This window comes from Orbicella faveolata, unplaced genomic scaffold (assembly GCF_042242905.1).
Source record: "Orbicella faveolata isolate gen_17 unplaced genomic scaffold, um_ofav_v1 contig_26, whole genome shotgun sequence".
In the NCBI taxonomy this organism is placed as follows: Eukaryota; Metazoa; Cnidaria; class Anthozoa; order Scleractinia; family Merulinidae; genus Orbicella; species Orbicella faveolata.
The window spans coordinates 19406896-19424124 of NW_028301554.1; the positions used below are offsets into that span (position 1 = coordinate 19406896).

General features: G+C 40.6%; 1 pseudogene across 1 annotated transcript; it reads right to left on the reverse strand.

Annotated features, from left to right (window-relative positions):
* Positions 1 to 3058: 3058 nt before the first annotated feature.
* On the reverse strand, positions 3059 to 8831 carry LOC149108449 (uncharacterized; annotated as a pseudogene). The gene is made up of 3 exons (XR_016209080.1): positions 5572 to 8831; positions 4778 to 4933; positions 3059 to 4224 (listed from the first exon to the last, which is right to left on the reverse strand). The product of XR_016209080.1 is annotated as an uncharacterized LOC149108449 (transcript).
* Between the last annotated feature and the right edge of the window lie 8398 nt (positions 8832 to 17229).

The following is a 17229-nucleotide window of genomic DNA, read 5'->3' on the forward strand; positions in this document are numbered from 1 at the left end:
AGATATCCTTAGAAATTGTTTCAAAATAACGAAGCGTTTGCTTTTCTTCAGGGTTCTCTTGCAGTAATCAGTTTCGTTACACTTGGGTCAACGGTCACGTTTTCAGGAAGAAGTACTGCATTTAGTTCGCTATCTCATCGCTCGCTATTTTATTTACCCAAAAATTTTATTTCACCAATTTGAAGAAGAAACAATGCTCTTTCAGACCAAACTAGGCGTTTTGGGAAAAGCCGTGTACCAGAACGCCTTTTCAGCATTTGAAAATAGGCTAAATGTAGACCTCTTGTAAAACTGTCTTGGGTCGTTAATTTAGAAAATTCATCAAATATTTTTGTTCCAATCAAATCACGATCTATTTAGCTCTAAATAGACAAGAAAGGAAATACAAATACGACGTGCAATCAGTTTGTAATGAAGATTTTTACTTTTGAGTTTACGAGCCTCTGAATATGCCGCTCATTTTCGATGGATTTTGGCCGATTTGGGGCATCGAAACGAAAAAATTGCGGAAAAAAAATAATTTTTGATTTATCGAACTTAAAACAATATTTTTGTAACTAGTGCCCGTAGGGCTTCATTCTAGGCGAGTTTGAAGAAATTCGATTTTTTCGCTATTTCCAAGTCTAGTTGGTATTTAGGCGAAGCTCCTCTCAAACTTGTTTCATGGGACAAACATGCCGCATACTGCTAAGGGTGCAATGTCGATAAGTGACGTAATTTGCAATGATAGAAATAAGATTGTGGATTTCTAGGGGCAAGCACATAGCATATGGGTATATATTTGAGATTCCTTTTGATAGGCTCAATATTTCCCACAAACAAGTCATGTAAGAGATACTTGTAAGCGATTTCTTAGTGAACAAAAACATGTGTTTCAAGAGATTTTTTTAAAGCGATTTCTTGGTAAAAAAAAAAAACAAAGACATCATGAGCTTCCACTGTCGCTGTTTTGAAAGCTTTAGCCGTCTTAAATTAGGGTAAGAGTGAACTTAATTAATTTCATTGTATTCTAGTAGCTTGCATGGTGTAAAAGTCTTCTGTGTAAGTGCTTAATTTTAGAAGAAACAAAAATTGACAGTCAAAATAAAGCTCTCACTGACATTGTTTTGACTGAAACGTTTACCCTGGGACAAAAGGAACTTAATTAATTGCATTTGAGCTTTCCATGACATGAATATGAAATGTCAGTAGGTAAGTGTATGCTGCCGGGAATAAAGTGACTCAGCTAAGACGTAAACAACTGGAAACACTGAAAAACTAAAACCAATACTGTCAATTTTGCTGGCTACTTTCGATGAAAAAATGTTAAAAGCCATAAGTAAGGCAACAAATAAAACACGGCATTAAACGTAATCAGTAGTAGCTAATAGTGCATGGCAGTCGAGAAGTCAAATTCAGTTCCCATATATATTACTCTCGGAGTTTTGTTGATTCTTGTTTTCTTATGTGATCGATTGTGTAGATTTCCAGGCTAAAGTCCGTCCAAAGACCTGATATCATGTCTAAGATCTTTATGAAAACTCATACTGATGTGCAAAAAATTGGTACTTCCCGAAATTATTGAAGCTCCATCAGCCGTTGAGAATGCCTAACAATGCAGCTCTAATCTAAAAATATTCTAGCGCTCTTCAAATCAAACCCAGGGTTTCGTTGAGGAATAAGGCCGGGTCTGTTGTGCGACTTTAATAGGCAAATACAGAAAACCACAACAGTTCCTGATTGCTTATTTTGCCTGAAGAAAATTCTCACACTTTTTTTCTAGTTGTTTAATGGCATATTACGCAATTGGGAATCCTTGATATAAGGCAAAATTAATATTACAACCATCATTTTGATGCTAGCGGGACTTCAAACGCGATGTTTGACGAGTTAGCTGAAAGGCCTCTGATGAGTCTCTTGGCAGGGTTGAAACATACGTATGCAAGGCTAGCGATTGTAAAATTCTCACACTTTTTAATTTTCAAGAAAAGTTTGGTTGTTCAAATAAAAGACGCAAGATTTGAAACTGAAATTTGCAACTTACTAATTGTTCACTAGTAAGTATCGTCATCTTTAGAATGAAATGCCGAAGAAGAAGAACTAAAGCTTTCAAGTCTACCAATCTAACAAAGTTTGTTTGATTCATGATGTAGTGTCTATACTGCAAGGAAAAGAAATTGTTTCCATTGCTAGTTTTCAACAAGATTTGCTTACCTTTTCAATGGTATTTTTCAACTGATGTAACATCCAAGTAGCACTAGAAGGTGTGCCCGTACTCAGTTAATGATCGTCGAGACAATGTAATGTTGTCAACTTTTCTCGTACTAAAAGAGGTATGGAACGCCTGATTAAAGATTTATTGCGCCCCGGAGCCCCTCATGAATAAATTTATCAGCCACCAAAATGTTGGAAGAGGTGTCGCTTGATGTACTTCATTAGTATTCATCGTTTAGTCCATCGTTTATATGTGTCCCACAGTTTTTGTCTGAAAAACTGTCTCCTGAAACAACATAATTTATCCGAGCCATTGCAGCTTTAGCAGGAAATTTCACAACGCTAATGAGGAGGCCTGGCCTGCTAACGTATTCTATTCATCAACATTATACCAGATCTTTTGGAATTAAATTTACATAGAAAGCTTGAAAGAACGAATTATGGAAGATTCTATGACTGGAAACAGCTAGCCAGCTTTCTAGCTAGTTGTAGCTAAGTGCATCGACCACTATAAATATTCAACACTGCTTTAACATTTTTAACAGTTTTTTGTAACATTTGCCTGTGCCATTCTCTTAACGCTAACTAAACATGATAAAGAGAAAACATTTCTTGGCATTACAATAATGGAAAAAATGGCGTGTTAGACACCTATCGAAGCCCTACACTAGGCAATAGAAATCAAACAGCATTATCTCAGCTGTTTGAGCCTGAAGAAGTATCTCCTTACTATGTTTACCGGTATTTCACATACTGGGTGTTGATCAATTGAATCAAAGTTATGTCACACAGTTAGCATATTTACAAGCTGTGTTCCCAAGTGTAGCGCGCTGCCTTCTCAGGTTGCCATGTGCGGTCAACATAATTGTAACAGTTGAAACTCTGCTTTAATTGTACTAATGCTCGTCCACATTATAGCGACGTTTTCTGGTCAAATATGGCCGTGATTTGAAACTCTTGCAGGACTTAGTCTTCAATGGTGCAAGTCTGTGCAAAACGCTTATCCTTCGGAGGTATGGTTTTCGAAATATGACGGTCACAAACCTTCCTTAGCAGCAAATTCATGACCCTGAAGACATGAGTAATCATTGTAGTTTTAAACACAACTTAAGAAGTTGTGAAATTAAAGCCTGAAAACAAAATTCAGGCTTGAACCAGCTGGCAGTTAAGAAGGACGCCCCTTAAACCTAAACCAAAGCAGTTATAAGAGCTAGTGATTACAGAGGGTTTACAAGACCTCGAAGCAAATGTACATATACGTCACCGGCGCCAAGCTCGGGAAAATAACTTCTGACCTCGTGATTCAGAGTTAAGCTTTTTAAAAATCTTATTGGTTCGATAAGTGACACGAGTTCCTTAAAATCAATTATTGACTGAGTTATAAATGTTGTTTTCAAAAAACAAACAAGAGAAAACAAACAAAACTGCGTAAGGCAAAGCCAAAAAATACTTATGTCTTCCTTTAGACAGTAAATTGAAAACAATTGATTCCCTTATGACCCTTGTCGTACAAAAATGCGCCATATGTCTCCGAAAGACAGATCGGCCCTGTTCTTGTGGTCATCGCACGCGAGTTCGCGTGGGTTGTTGTCCTGAATATAAAGTGCGAAGTAATATTTAAGCGCCCACAAAAATGGTCTGTGATACAAGCGCAGATCATTACGAGTGCTTTTATGCCCCTCCTGCCCCCGTCGGTCTTTCGTGCTATAGCCCCACATATCACAGTTTCGAGCCAAAGTTGAGTTGTCATCAGGGAGACGTGTAGAAGAGTCACAACCTTCAGGCTCAGTGTCAGAGTCGGTAAAAAACTCCACACGTTAGCTCCCTTTTAGCATAATTGTTGGTCATGATGTGAAACACTCGTCCCGCCTTCTTTTTAAAACAGTAAAACCGAATCTGAGTGAAGCCCATGTCGTTTTTCAACTGGGCTGTGATTAGAAAGGATTTCTCTGTAAGAATCTGACTCCACAGCTGTATCTTGTGGAGAATTTAGATCTTTCATCAGGAAACGACTGATAAGTGTCCATCCACCTGAAAGAGAAACTAGTAAGGTAAAGCTTTAAAAGCAATCATTCTGGAGAAGCAGAGCAGTTGGCCTTCATTTTTACTATACTAGAAATACATGTTTTTCCCTATTGTTCTGAGTTAAACACCTTTGCAGGGCATACATTTAAAACAAAATAGAACAACGCGAGTTAAGAAGGCGATCACCCTTCAATCTTTTTGAGAAAAAAATTTGAGAGATAATAACTGCAATAGTGCAGTCGAACCTCCACTAACGGCCACTTTTCTACAACGACCGCCTCTCTACGTACAACGGCCACTTTGTTTTGTCCCAGCAAACAGTCCATACATTTATTCTAATTTTAACCTCTCTACAACGGCCACCTCTCCTCAACAGCAACGACCACTAAAACTCGTCCAAACTGTCAGAATAACCTCTTAACAACGACCACTTTACTCTGTCCCCAAGGTGGTCGGCCCTACTGGAGAGGTTCAACCATAACTAAAGTGGGTGTGAAATACTTACTGACAAATAGAACTATAACCAAATTTTTAAACGTTGATCTTTTTTCCAATGTACCTTGATCAGTTGTCATGTCACAGAAAACTCTGAACGGGTCCCCCGAGGATGCTGGGTCGATCCAGTACTCACCATCTCCCGGAGCCTCACCGCTTATCAGAATATCTTTGCAGGAAAAGCCTGGAACCGAGGGTGTCGAACCTTTCTTTACAAAGGCTGCAAGGAACCATGATCAAAGAGCCACATATTAAAACAAGACAGTTCTACAGTCATTAATTCACCTAATCATACTGCATTGATCAAACACAAATCACACCCTAAGGGATACCCTGCCAGTGTTATTGGTGTCCGTAGTCCTCGTTAATTACCGGCTCATATCGCCTGGTAACTGGTGTAATTTCCTTCATTTGCTGGTTATCAGGGCGTTGGACGCTGAATCGAGTAGTCTGGGTTCAAGCCCTGGCCAGTTCATTACGTTGTGTTGTTGGGGAAGATATTCACTCTCACAATGCAACGCCCTACTCCAACGAGTATCAGCAAATTTTTAAATAGGGGTAACCCTGTGCAGTGGTCTAGCATCTCATCCGAGGGAAAATTGAACAGAGACAGGGATACGTTCCGGGGGAATGGAACACCTGGCCTGACGCAGTCTTAGTTCACCTTTCAGTTATCTTTCTTTTTAGCCGTCATTCAAGCAATTATGTATGTCGTACACAGGTAGGTAAAAATATCAGTATAACGGTGTGAGTCAGTTAAAAGATTGACCGTATATCCGTTGTAAGATCATCTGATTAGAAGTTAGCCTCCCATCCAATCTGGTCCTTTGTCTAAAACAAAAAGCTGAATGGACAAACCTCGAACGTTGTTCTCCATATAAGTAGCAGCTGGGTTTTCCACAAAGTCTTTTTTCTTTTTTGTCTTTTGTTTCGTTCTTCATTTGACATTCTTTCTCGTTCCAGAGAAACGTCACATTTTGACATCTTTCCACTAAACTGCACTCAAAGAAGCAGCGAGCAAAATTGTCAGCGTGCACGCTGTTGAAGTGATGCCCAACTTAAGCAAAACCAAACTCTTCTCTGTTGTCCTTCCATCCACGCTTACTGTTTGGCTTGTACCCGGAGACGTCTTTGGGGTGGACCACGAAGCGGAGCAGAGCACACCAGAATATCGCTGTTTTGTATAACATCCTAACACCTGTAAGGCAATAGTGAAGTCTTAAACCATGAAAATGGAATGCGTTGCCTCCATCAGTAAATAGGATGCACGACAGATTAGTACAGAGGCTCATTTTCAGCTCATTTTATTTATTTGTTTGTCAGAAAGGTCAGTTGAACCAGTGACTCCAATGTGATAACTTTAGTATCAGTCTTTTCGAAGGCATAACTGTGGAAGGGGAGCGAAGAGAGCGAAATGAAAAGGCCTGATGGCCCCCATGCTCAGGTTATAAGTACGAGAATTGTAACCACTGCGATATAAGCAAGGACCTATCTTAGTAATACCCTTAATACTCTTGCCTACACTTTATAATGGGTCACTGACACTACCTTTTCGAACAGTGGCGGATCTAGGGGAGGGGCCCATGCCCTTATTTTGGGAAAAAAAAAGAAAAATCACAGAAGGAAGAAAAGCAGGGAGGGCAAGCAAAACAACCCTTCCCCCCACCCCTCTCTCTCTCTCTCTCTACAATTTGTACCAGTATTGGGTCGGTTCTCAGTCACTGTGTGTTCGTGGGCCATCCTTTTCACCGTTTGATTGCATAACTGAGCTGTTGTCGTTTTGGAAATGATCGTTGCTAAATTTACTTTTATCGTGCTAACCTAAGAGTCAGTACTAACCTAAGAGTTAGCACATTGAGAGACGGTACAGCAACTGTAGTAAAAATTGAGAGCGTGATTTTTCTGTCAGCGAGAAAAAGAATTTCGATTTCACTAGGTAAGAGTCGAACTTCTCGGTGCGACTGACTTTCTAGGTACTAGATTGTTTTGAACAGTTTATTTCCGAGAACCAAGTTGAAGTTTTGCAAGAAATAATTTTAATCGATTTCTAATAAAAAAGAAAGAACACTTTTTTTAACAAGAGAACCTTTAAAGCGATTTCTTAGCAAAAACAAAAACTGACATAAAGACTATTCGCTCTCGTTGTTTTGAAAGCTTTAGCCGTCCGGCTGAGCTATCGTAGATTAAGGTACGGGTGAGCTTAATTAATTTCATTGTATTCTAGCTTGCATGGTGTAAACGTCGTCTGTGTAAGTGATTTGTTTTGGAAATGAAAACAGTCAAAATGAAAGCTCTCACTGAGATTAGTTTGACTGAAACATTTACCGTACGACAAAAGGAACTTAATTAAGTGCTTTTAAAGCTTCCACACTGATATAAATATGAAATATTTTGGAGTACTGAGGCTATGCTGGGATTAAAGTGACTCAGCTGAGACGTAAACGACTGGTAACACTGAAAAACTAAAACAAGACTGTAAATATATTGCTGGTTACATTCGATGAAAAATGTTGAAAGCTGGATGTAAGAAAATAAATAAAACACGGCATTAGACGTAGTACTAGCTAACAGTGCATGGTGCTATATATATATATATTACTGCAAGGAGTTTTGTTGATTCTTGTTTTCTTAAGTGGTCGATTGTGTAGTTTAAAAAGCTTAAGTCCGTGGAAATACCTGATATCACATCCAAGATCTTTATGAAAACTCATACTGATGTGCAAAAATTGGTTCTTTCCGAATTTATTGAAGCTCTCGCCATTAGTTGAGAATGCTTTATGTTGCTGCTCTGATCTGAAGTTACTATGACGCTCTTTAAATTAAACCCGGGGTTTCGTTGAGGAATAAGGCCGGGACTATTGTGGGGCTATGAGGGGCAAATCGAAAGAGTACAGCTGATTGCTTATTTTGCTTGAAGAAAAGTTTGGTTGTCGGAGTAAAAGACGCAAGATGTTTAACTGAAATTTGCAACTTACTAATTGTTTATCATCAGTAGTCAGTATATTTATCTGCAGAATGAAATGCTAAAGAAGAAGCACTAAATCTTACAAGTCTATCGATCTGACACTATTTGATTCAGTGTCTACACTGACCGGGGAGGGGGTACTCCCTTATATGGGCTATATAGGTATGTGCGACCCCGAAGGGTATGGTTTTTCAGTCGTTTTGGTCATAAATAGGGTATCGATTTTAGCCTATAGCTGGTTTTCACATGACGTCACCAAAATTCGAACTACAAAACTACTGATCTTCCTGAGATTTTACTTAAATGATGTATAAGAGCAGCTGAAAACTAATATTCATACAAATTTTCGCTCCGAATGGTTTCTTGGTTTTGTGATACACAGCGCTTGAATTTCTAAGCTTTTGCGTGACGCGGCATTTACATGACGGCCAAGAGAGCTGTCATGATGGTTAAAAGAGTGACTTATTTCGGGGAACTTGGCTATCTGAACAGTTCATGTCTTAGTCAAAGTATTATTTTAATGTTTTAGAGTTCTTCGAGGGATAAATTCACGCTTTTGTAGCAAAACTCAGTGACAGATGTTACTGTTGGTTTCCGGCCGCCATGTTGGTGCCCATACGGATGGGCACCAGCATGGCGTCTCCTTACAAATCTCTGTAAGTTTGGGTAAAAAATATCTCCGCATATCTCGCATAAGAAAAATTGCTGTGACCAGAATTTTGGCGAGAGTCTTTGCATACTTACCTTCTTTCATTTCCCAGATTCTGGACTTTATCTATAGACCGGTTTTGATTTTTATTTTGATCTATTTTGAATTGCGTGACACTGAAAACCAGCAATTTTGGCCATTTTGGTCATAAATACGGTATGGTTTTTGCACTCTAGCCTTGATATGGGTATGTTTTTAAGAAGAAGCCACGTTTTCATTATTATTGAAAAGAAAATTAACAAAAGCCCTTCACAAATTATGTTTACGGTAATTTAACATTGGTCTGAACCAGGGAACGTATTATAACGCAGGTCTGAAACTGGGTTTTGATTTAACGATCATGTCATGAATAGGGTATCAAATGTTTGGTCAGGTTATAAATAGGGTAGGGAAAATGGCAGATTTTGGTCATCAGTAAATAGGGTAAGAGTTTTGGGAAGCGTGCCGCACATCCCCACCCAACTTTTCTGGGAGTACCCCCCCCCCCCCCCCCCCGAGCTATACTGCAAGGAAGAGAAACTGTTTCTTTTGCTAGTTTTCAACAAGATTTGCTTACCTTGTCATTGGCATTTTTCAACTGATGTATTCTCCAAGAAGCAAATGTGTGTTAATCGAACACATGTATACCGTACTCAGTTAATGATCGTCGAGATAATGAAATGTTATGATCTTTCCAGACTAAGAGAAGTATGAAATGGCTTATTAAAGATTTATTTCATCCCGAGACTTCTCATGAATATATTCAGTATAAGCCAAAATGTCGGTTGAGGTAATGAACTTTATTTGGCTTACTATTTATCGTTCCCACATACTTAAATACTATTTTTCTTTGGCCATCGTAGCTTGATAAGGAATAACACGCAAACCGTTTATCACCGCAGTTTGCGTGTTATTCCCACATACTTAGTTGTAGTCAGAGGAAAATGTCTCCTAACAACATAATTTATCCCAGTCATTTATACAGCTTTTGGCAGGGAATGTCACAACGCTATTTTTAATTTTTAAAAGGAATGATAAGGCCTGGCCTTCCAACGTAAAAAGATTTCCGGTGTTGTTTTTCGTCGCCCTAAAAGGTAGTACCGGAAATCCTTCTGCGTCCGCGGGAAACAAAGGTGCCGCTCGAAGTTGGGATGCCTGTGGCTCAAGCTTTGATATTTTTATCCAAGCGTACCTTACCAGCGGTGTTGCTTTTCAGAACAGGTTGGAAAAGATGGCGGAAATTGGAGTGATCGTGCGATCGGATCAAGAACAAGAGGTGCAGTATGCAGTCCAATACGTTTTAATCCCTCCTTTAAATTTCATCCTCTCAAAGATGGCATGCTTGCCTTGTTGTCTGACACAGGCCATTGCAGTTTTCCTGAGAGAAGTGAATAAAGATCGTGCAGAAAATGGTTTGAGTCCCGTTGGCACTTCGGCCGCGTTAATGTTTCTTCTGGCACGAAAATTCAATGCTAAACGAGCGGTAACTCTATACCGACAATATCAGGTGAGGATACTGTAAAAAGGAGAAATTATGTGCGAGTTTCTCTACCTTACTGCGTTGCGTAAGGGCAAATGTAATTTTTAGTGCTAGCCAGCTGCGCCAAACAAGCCGCTAAATAAGCTTATGATTTGGTAAAATTCGTCGAATTTTTCCGTGCTGTCAAACATTGTGATAATCTGAGAACAAGAAAGTTTGAATGCTGAAAGCACCGTTTAACCTTTGTATAGGGTTAATTAGGTGGCGGAGAGCTACAATTTGCTGCACATTGACCAGTGCTGCATGTTCATTTAAATTGCACCGTGATGAAAGCTTAAAATGTAATAGCGGGTGTTGGTATAGCGATAGATAGCCAAGATTGGCTTATAATGACGACTTGTGTTTATTATTATCATTATCATTATCATTATCATTATCATTATCATTATCATTATCATTATCATTGTCATTGTCATTGTCATTGTCATTGTCATTGTTATTAACGGTGAATCTGGTTGAATCTGTCATCTACCGTCGGAAGGAAACACACAGCAAAAACACGCCCTATTTTTCTTCATGTTGATGGTCCTGCTAAGCAGACTCTCTGGGTTGGAGTTTCTCCCATGAAACGTGAAATTCCAAACCAGAATTCCTGCTCAGAGGCTGTAGCTCTCCTTCCTCCAATAAACAGTGAATCTGGTTGAATCACTCCTTAGCCACACACTCCCTTTTCTTCCAACGAGCGTGCAAGGACATAAACCTTATGTTCACACTGATGGTCGTCCTAGCGAGCAGGTAGTTTGGTTTGGAATTTCTTGCACGAAACGAGGAATTCCAAACCAAATCACAAGCTCGCATGCCTTTGGTTCTCCTTCTACCAAAGAACGATGAAACACGGCTGAATTAGGGGTAAAAGGAGCACTCTACAATAACACCCTTCGTTTGTGTCATGCGTGTTTTATCACGTTTGTTACATTATATAAGCGTAGTGGTAACATCGTGTTGATGGACCTGGTAGGCCGACTTTCTGGTTTGGCATTTCTCGCTTGAAACGTCAAATTCCAAACCAGAATTCCTGCTCATAGGCTATATCTCTCCATCCTCCAATAAATGGTGAGTCCGTCTGACCTTGTCATCAACTGTCAGTAAAAAGTACACTACAAAAACACTCCTTCGTTTTTCTGATGTTGTGTTGCCCACGAGGCAAATGATAGCCAATGATGTAAGTGTAACCGTCACGTCATGTTGAGGTCCTACCAAGCAGAATCTCTGGTTTGGAGTTCCTCGCATTAAAAGTGAAATTCCAAACCAGAATTCCTGCTCGCAGGCTATACCCCGTCCAAAGTACAGAGCAAACAAAAAATACTCCTTCCAATGTGTGGTGAATAACAAAACTCTAATGGTCGTATTGTTGGTCGTCCTAACGAGCAGACAATGTGGTTTGGAATCAACTCTTGCATTAAATGTGGATCCCAAACCAAATCACCATATCGCAGGCTTTGGTTCTCCTTTCGTCAATGTACGATGAAATCCGGTTGAATTTGTCAGCTACCACCAGTGAAATGTACACTGCAAAAACACCCTATCGTTTTCCCAGTGTTGTTGACCTCGTGTTCCAAGTGATGTAAGGGTAACGGTCACACCGTGTTGAGGTCATGCTGAGCAGGGTTTTGGTGCGTAGCTATGGAAACCAGTAGTTTCGATATCATCTAAGGATAAGAGTTCCTCTGTCTGTTCCTTAACATCATTCACCTCTGTGCTAACTATTATGATTGTGCTGCTAGCCTATGATCACACCCTTCCACCGTTCTCCCCACGAGTATCCAAGGTATGCTTACCACGTTTTTAAAATGATGTAAGCGTCAGGTGTTAAATTTAGAATCTAAACCAAATCACGTGCTCGCAGACTTTGCTTCTCCTTTCGTCAACAAACAATGAAATCCGGTTGAATTTGTCAGCCCAGCAGTGAAAAGTAAACTGCAAAAGACAACCTCCCGTTTCAATTTCCCAGTGTGTAGACCACGTGTACACGTGTAACAGTTACGCCCTGTTGAGCTCCTGCTAAGCAGACTGTCTGGTTTGCTGTTTTTTTAATGACACGTAAAATTCCAAACCAGAATTCCTGCTTGCAGGCTATAGCCCTCGTTTCTCTAACAAATGACGAATCCACTTCAACTTGTCATCTACCTTAAGTAGAAAGTACACAGCAAAGACACTTCGACTATTTTCCCATCAGCGTCGAATGACCTCAGTCTAATGGTCACATTGATGATCGTCCTAGCGAGCAGATAATCTGGCTTGGAACTTCTTGCATTAAACATGGAATTCCAAACCAAATCACTTGCTCGCAGGCTTTGGTTCTCCCTTCGTCAACAAACGATGAAATCCGGTTAAACCCTTTGTCGGCTACCATTAGTAAAATATTAATGTTCATTGCGTAAACAACCCTTTGTTTTTCTCGTATGTGTATTGACCACGTGTGTCAAATGATGTACATGAAACTATCACACAGTGTTAAGGTCCTGCTAAGCAGATTCTCTGGTGAGATTCCAAACCAGAATTCCTCTTCGCAGGCTATAGCCCTCCATCTTCCGATAAACGGTAAGGCCGGTTGAACTTGTCATCTACCGTCCAAAGAACACAGCAAAAAGGAAAACCTCGTCCCACACGTGGTGAATAATAGAACTCTAATGGTCACATTGTCACATCGCCCTAGCGAGCAGACAATCTGGTTTGGAATCAATTTTTGCATTAAATGTGGATCCCAAACCAAATCATCAGGTGGCATGCCTCCGTTCGTCAATGAAGGATGAAATCTGGTTGAATTTGACAGCTACCACCAGTGAAAAGCACACTGCAAAAATACCCCTCGTTTTCTTATGCGCTGCTGACTACGTGTGTCAAATGATATAAGTGTAACGGTCACATCATGTTGAGGCCCTGCTGTGCAGATTCTCTGGCTTGGATTTTCTCGCATAAAACGTGAAAGTCCAAATCAGAATTCCTGCTCGCAGGTTATAGCCCTCCATCCTCCAGTAAACGGCGATTCCGATTGAAATTGTCATCTACACTCCGTAAACAGTATACTGCACAAACACCCCTTCGTTTCTCTGATGCGCTGCTGACTATGTGTGTCAAATGATATAAGTGTAACGGTCACATCATGTTGAGGCCCTGCTGTGCAGATTCTCTGGCTTGGATTTTCTCGCATAAAACGTGAAAGTCCAAATCAGAATTCCTGCTCGCAGGTTATAGCCCTCCATCCTCCAGTAAACGGCGATTCCGATTGAAATTGTCATCTACACTCCGTAAACAGTATACTGCACAAACACCCCTTCGTTTCTCTGATGCGCTGCTGACTATGTGTGTCAAATGATATAAGTGTAACGGTCACATCATGTTGAGGCCCTGCTATGCAGATTCTCTGGCTTGGATTTTCTCGCATAAAACGTGAAAGTCCAAATCAGAATTCCTGCTCGCAGGTTATAGCCCTCCATCCTCCAGTAAACGGCGATTCCGATTGAAATTGTCATCTACCCTCCGTAAACAGTATATTGTACAAACACCCCTTCGTTTCTCTGATGCGCTGCTGACTACGTGTGTCAAATGATATAAGTGTAACGGTCACATCATGTTGAGGCCCTGCTGTGCAGATTCTCTGGCTTGGATTTTCTCGCATAAAACGTGAAAGTCCAAATCAGAATTCCTGCTCGCAGGTTATAGCCCTCCATCCTCCAGTAAACGGCGATTCCGATTGAAATTGTCATCTACACTCCGTAAACAGTATACTGTACAAACATCCCTTCGTTTCTCTGATGTGGTGTGGATTACGTGTGTCAAATGATGTAAGTGTAACGGTCATATCATGTTGAGGCCCTGCTATGCAGATTCTCTGGCTTGGATTTTCTCGCATAAAACGTGAAAGTCCAAATCAGAATTCCTGCTCGCAGGTTATAGCCCTCCATCCTCCAGTAAACGGCGATTCCGATTGAAATTGTCATCTACCCTCCGTAAACAGTATACTGCACAAACATCCCTTCGTTTCTCTGATGTGGTGTGGATTACGTGTGTCAAATGATGTAAGTGTAACGGTCATATCATGTTGAGGCCCTGCTATGCAGATTCTCTGGCTTGGATTTTCTCGCATAAAACGTGAAAGTCCAAATCAGAATTCCTGCTCGCAGGTTATAGCCCTCCATCCTCCAGTAAACGGCGATTCCGGTTGAAATTGTCATCTACCCTCCGTAAACAGTATATTGTACAAACACCCCTTCGTTTCTCTGATGCGCTGCTGACTACGTGTGTCAAATGATATAAGTGTAACGGTCACATTATGTTGAGGCCCTGCTGTGCAGATTCTCTAGCTTGGATTTTCTCGCATAAAACGTGAAAGTCCAAATCAGAATTCCTGCTCGCAGGTTATAGCCCTCCATCCTCCAGTAAACGGCGATTCCGATTGAAATTGTCATCTACACTCCGTAAACAGTATACTGCACAAACACCTCTTCGTTTCTCTGATGCGCTGCTGACTACGTGTGTCAAATGATATAAGTGTAACGGTCACATCATGTTGAGGCCCTGCTATGCAGATTCTCTGGCTTGGATTTTCTCGCATAAAACGTGAAAGTCCAAATCAGAATTCCTGCTCGCAGGTTATAGCCCTCCATCCTCCAGTAAACGGCGATTCCGATTGAAATTGTCATCTACACTCCGTAAACAGTATACTGTACAAACACCCCTTCGTTTCTCTGATGTGGTGTGGATTACGTGTGTCAAATGATGTAAGCGTAACGGTCACGTCATGTTGAGGCTCTGCTAAGCAGACTCTCTGGCTTGCCTGGATTTTCTCGCATAAAACGTGAAAGTCCAAATCAGAATTCCTGCTCGCAGGTTGTAGCCCTCCATGTACCCTCCGTAAACCACTCCTGTACAAACACCCCTTCGTTTCTTTGATGTGGTGTGGATTGCGTGTGCCAAATGATGTAAGTGTAAGGGTCTCATCATGTTGACGTCCTGCTAAGCAGACTCTCTGATTTGGAGTTTATCGCAAGAAAAGTGAATTCCAAACCAGAATTCCTGCTCGCGGGCTATTATCCACCATCTTCCAATAAACGGTGAGTTCGGTTGATCTTGTCATCCACCGTCCTATTCTTCCCACGCGTGTTGAATAAAAGAAGTCTAATGGTCACATTCATGATCGTCCTAGCGACGACCAACAATGTATAATTTAGAAACAAAGTAGACTGTAATGTGTTTTCAGTAATGTGATTCTGTGTAATGTATTTTTGTTCTCCGCATTTACCTTAACATGGTGGTGACCAGCTCCAAAGCCAATGGCTATTCTGGTTACCAATTTATTTTATAATACCGGTGTAAATTAATTCTGCAAATAGTGCGCAGTGAAAGTCACCAAGTCACCAGGTCCTTTCGTCAATGAACGATGAGATCCAGTTGAATTTGTCAGCTACCACCAGTGAAAAGTACACTGCAAAAGTACCCCCTCGTTGACCATGTGTGTCAAATAATGTAACTTTAACTATCACATCATGTTGAGGTCCTGCTAAGCTGACCCTCTGGCTTGGAGTTTTTCGCATGAAACGTGAAATTCCAAACCAGAATTCCTGTTCGCAGGCTATAGCCCTCCTTCCTTCAACAAACCGAGATTTATGGCCCAAATATTTCCTATCCGTCGATTTTAATGTTAAAAATTAGCAAAGCAATCAGCAAAGACACTCTCTATCCTTCCAACGAACTTCCAATGACCTGCTAATGATCACATTCATATTCGTCCCAGCGAGCAGACAATCTGGTTTGGAATTTCTCGCATTAAATGTAGAATTCAAAACCAAATCATTTGCTGGCGGGCTTTGGTTCTGCTTTGTCAACGAACGATGAAATCCGGTTGAAACTGCAAAAACGATCCCGCTTTTTCCCATCAGACAGTTGGTTGGGCCCAAATTAGAGCGGCCTCCGAAAATCCAATATTCCGTTGATTTTTCACCTAAATATATCCTCTCCGTTAATTTTAATGTCCAAAATTAACAATTTGTTTTTCCTAAATATCCTATATCCTATATTTTAATTCTGATTTTATCTTAACGAATGTAGTAATTGAAAGTAGTAATGATATTGTAAATAGTCGTGCTCTTAGGAATATTTTTTATTTTAATTCTGAATTTATCTTAGCGAATATAGTAATTGTAAGTAGTAATGTTATTGTAAATAGTCGTGCGTTTTTTGTCATGAGCCCCTGGCTCGGGGGATTGGGCGACCACTCCCCACGTTTACGACTTAAAATAAAGTTACCTTACCTTACCTTATATTCGATTAATGTTGTAGCCAAATTATATCCTGTATCTCGAAAACCCCTAATACGGGCTCGCTTTCTCGGCTTTTAATGTACCGTCTACTGCATTTAGAAATCAACCTGGAGAAACACCTCGTTTATCCCATCAGCGTAGTGTGTCAAGTCATTCTAGTCTTACGGCCACATTGACGGTTCTCCTACCAATCGCGAGCTGAATCTCTCCTATTAAACGTGGAATTCTCGACCAAATCACATGCTCACAGACTGTTGGTTCTCCTTCCACCAAAGAACGATGAAACACGGCTGAATTTGTCAGCTGTAAGGAGTAAAAATAACTCACTGCAAAAACACGCTTCGTTTGTCTCATGTGTGTTCTTACCTGGTTTGTTAAATTATATAAGTGTAACGGTCACATCATGTCGAGGTCCTCCTAAGCAGACTTTCTGGTTTGGAGTTTCTCACATGAAACCACGGTGAAATTCCAAACCAGAATTCCTGCTTGCGGTCTGTAGCCCTCCTTCCCCCAATAAACAATGAATATAATCTGGTTGAATCTGTCAACTACTGTGACTAGAAACTAGTACACAAAACCACTCCCTATTCTTCCCAGTTGTGTCAAAGGATGACATCTTATGGTCAGATTCATGGTCATCCTATACTAGCAGATAGGCTGGTTTGGAAATTCTCGCATTAAATGTGGAATTCCAAATCGCTTGTTGGCAGGCTTTGGTTCCCCTTTCGTCAACGAGCAATGAAATCCGGTTGAATTGTCGACCCAACAGTGAAACGTACACTGTAAAAACACCCTCCCGTTTTCCCAGTGTATTGACCACCTGTGCCAAATGATGTAAGTGTAACGGTCACAACGTGTTGAGATCCTGCTAAGCAATCTCTCTGGTATAGAATTTCTCGCGTGAAACGTGAAATTCCAAACCAGAATTTCTGCTCTCAGGCTATAGCGCTCCTTCATCTAACATATGACGAATCCAGTTCAACTTGTCATCTACCGTTAGTTGAAAGTACACAGCAAGGACAGTCCATTCTTCTCACCAGCATCGAATGACATCAGTCTAATG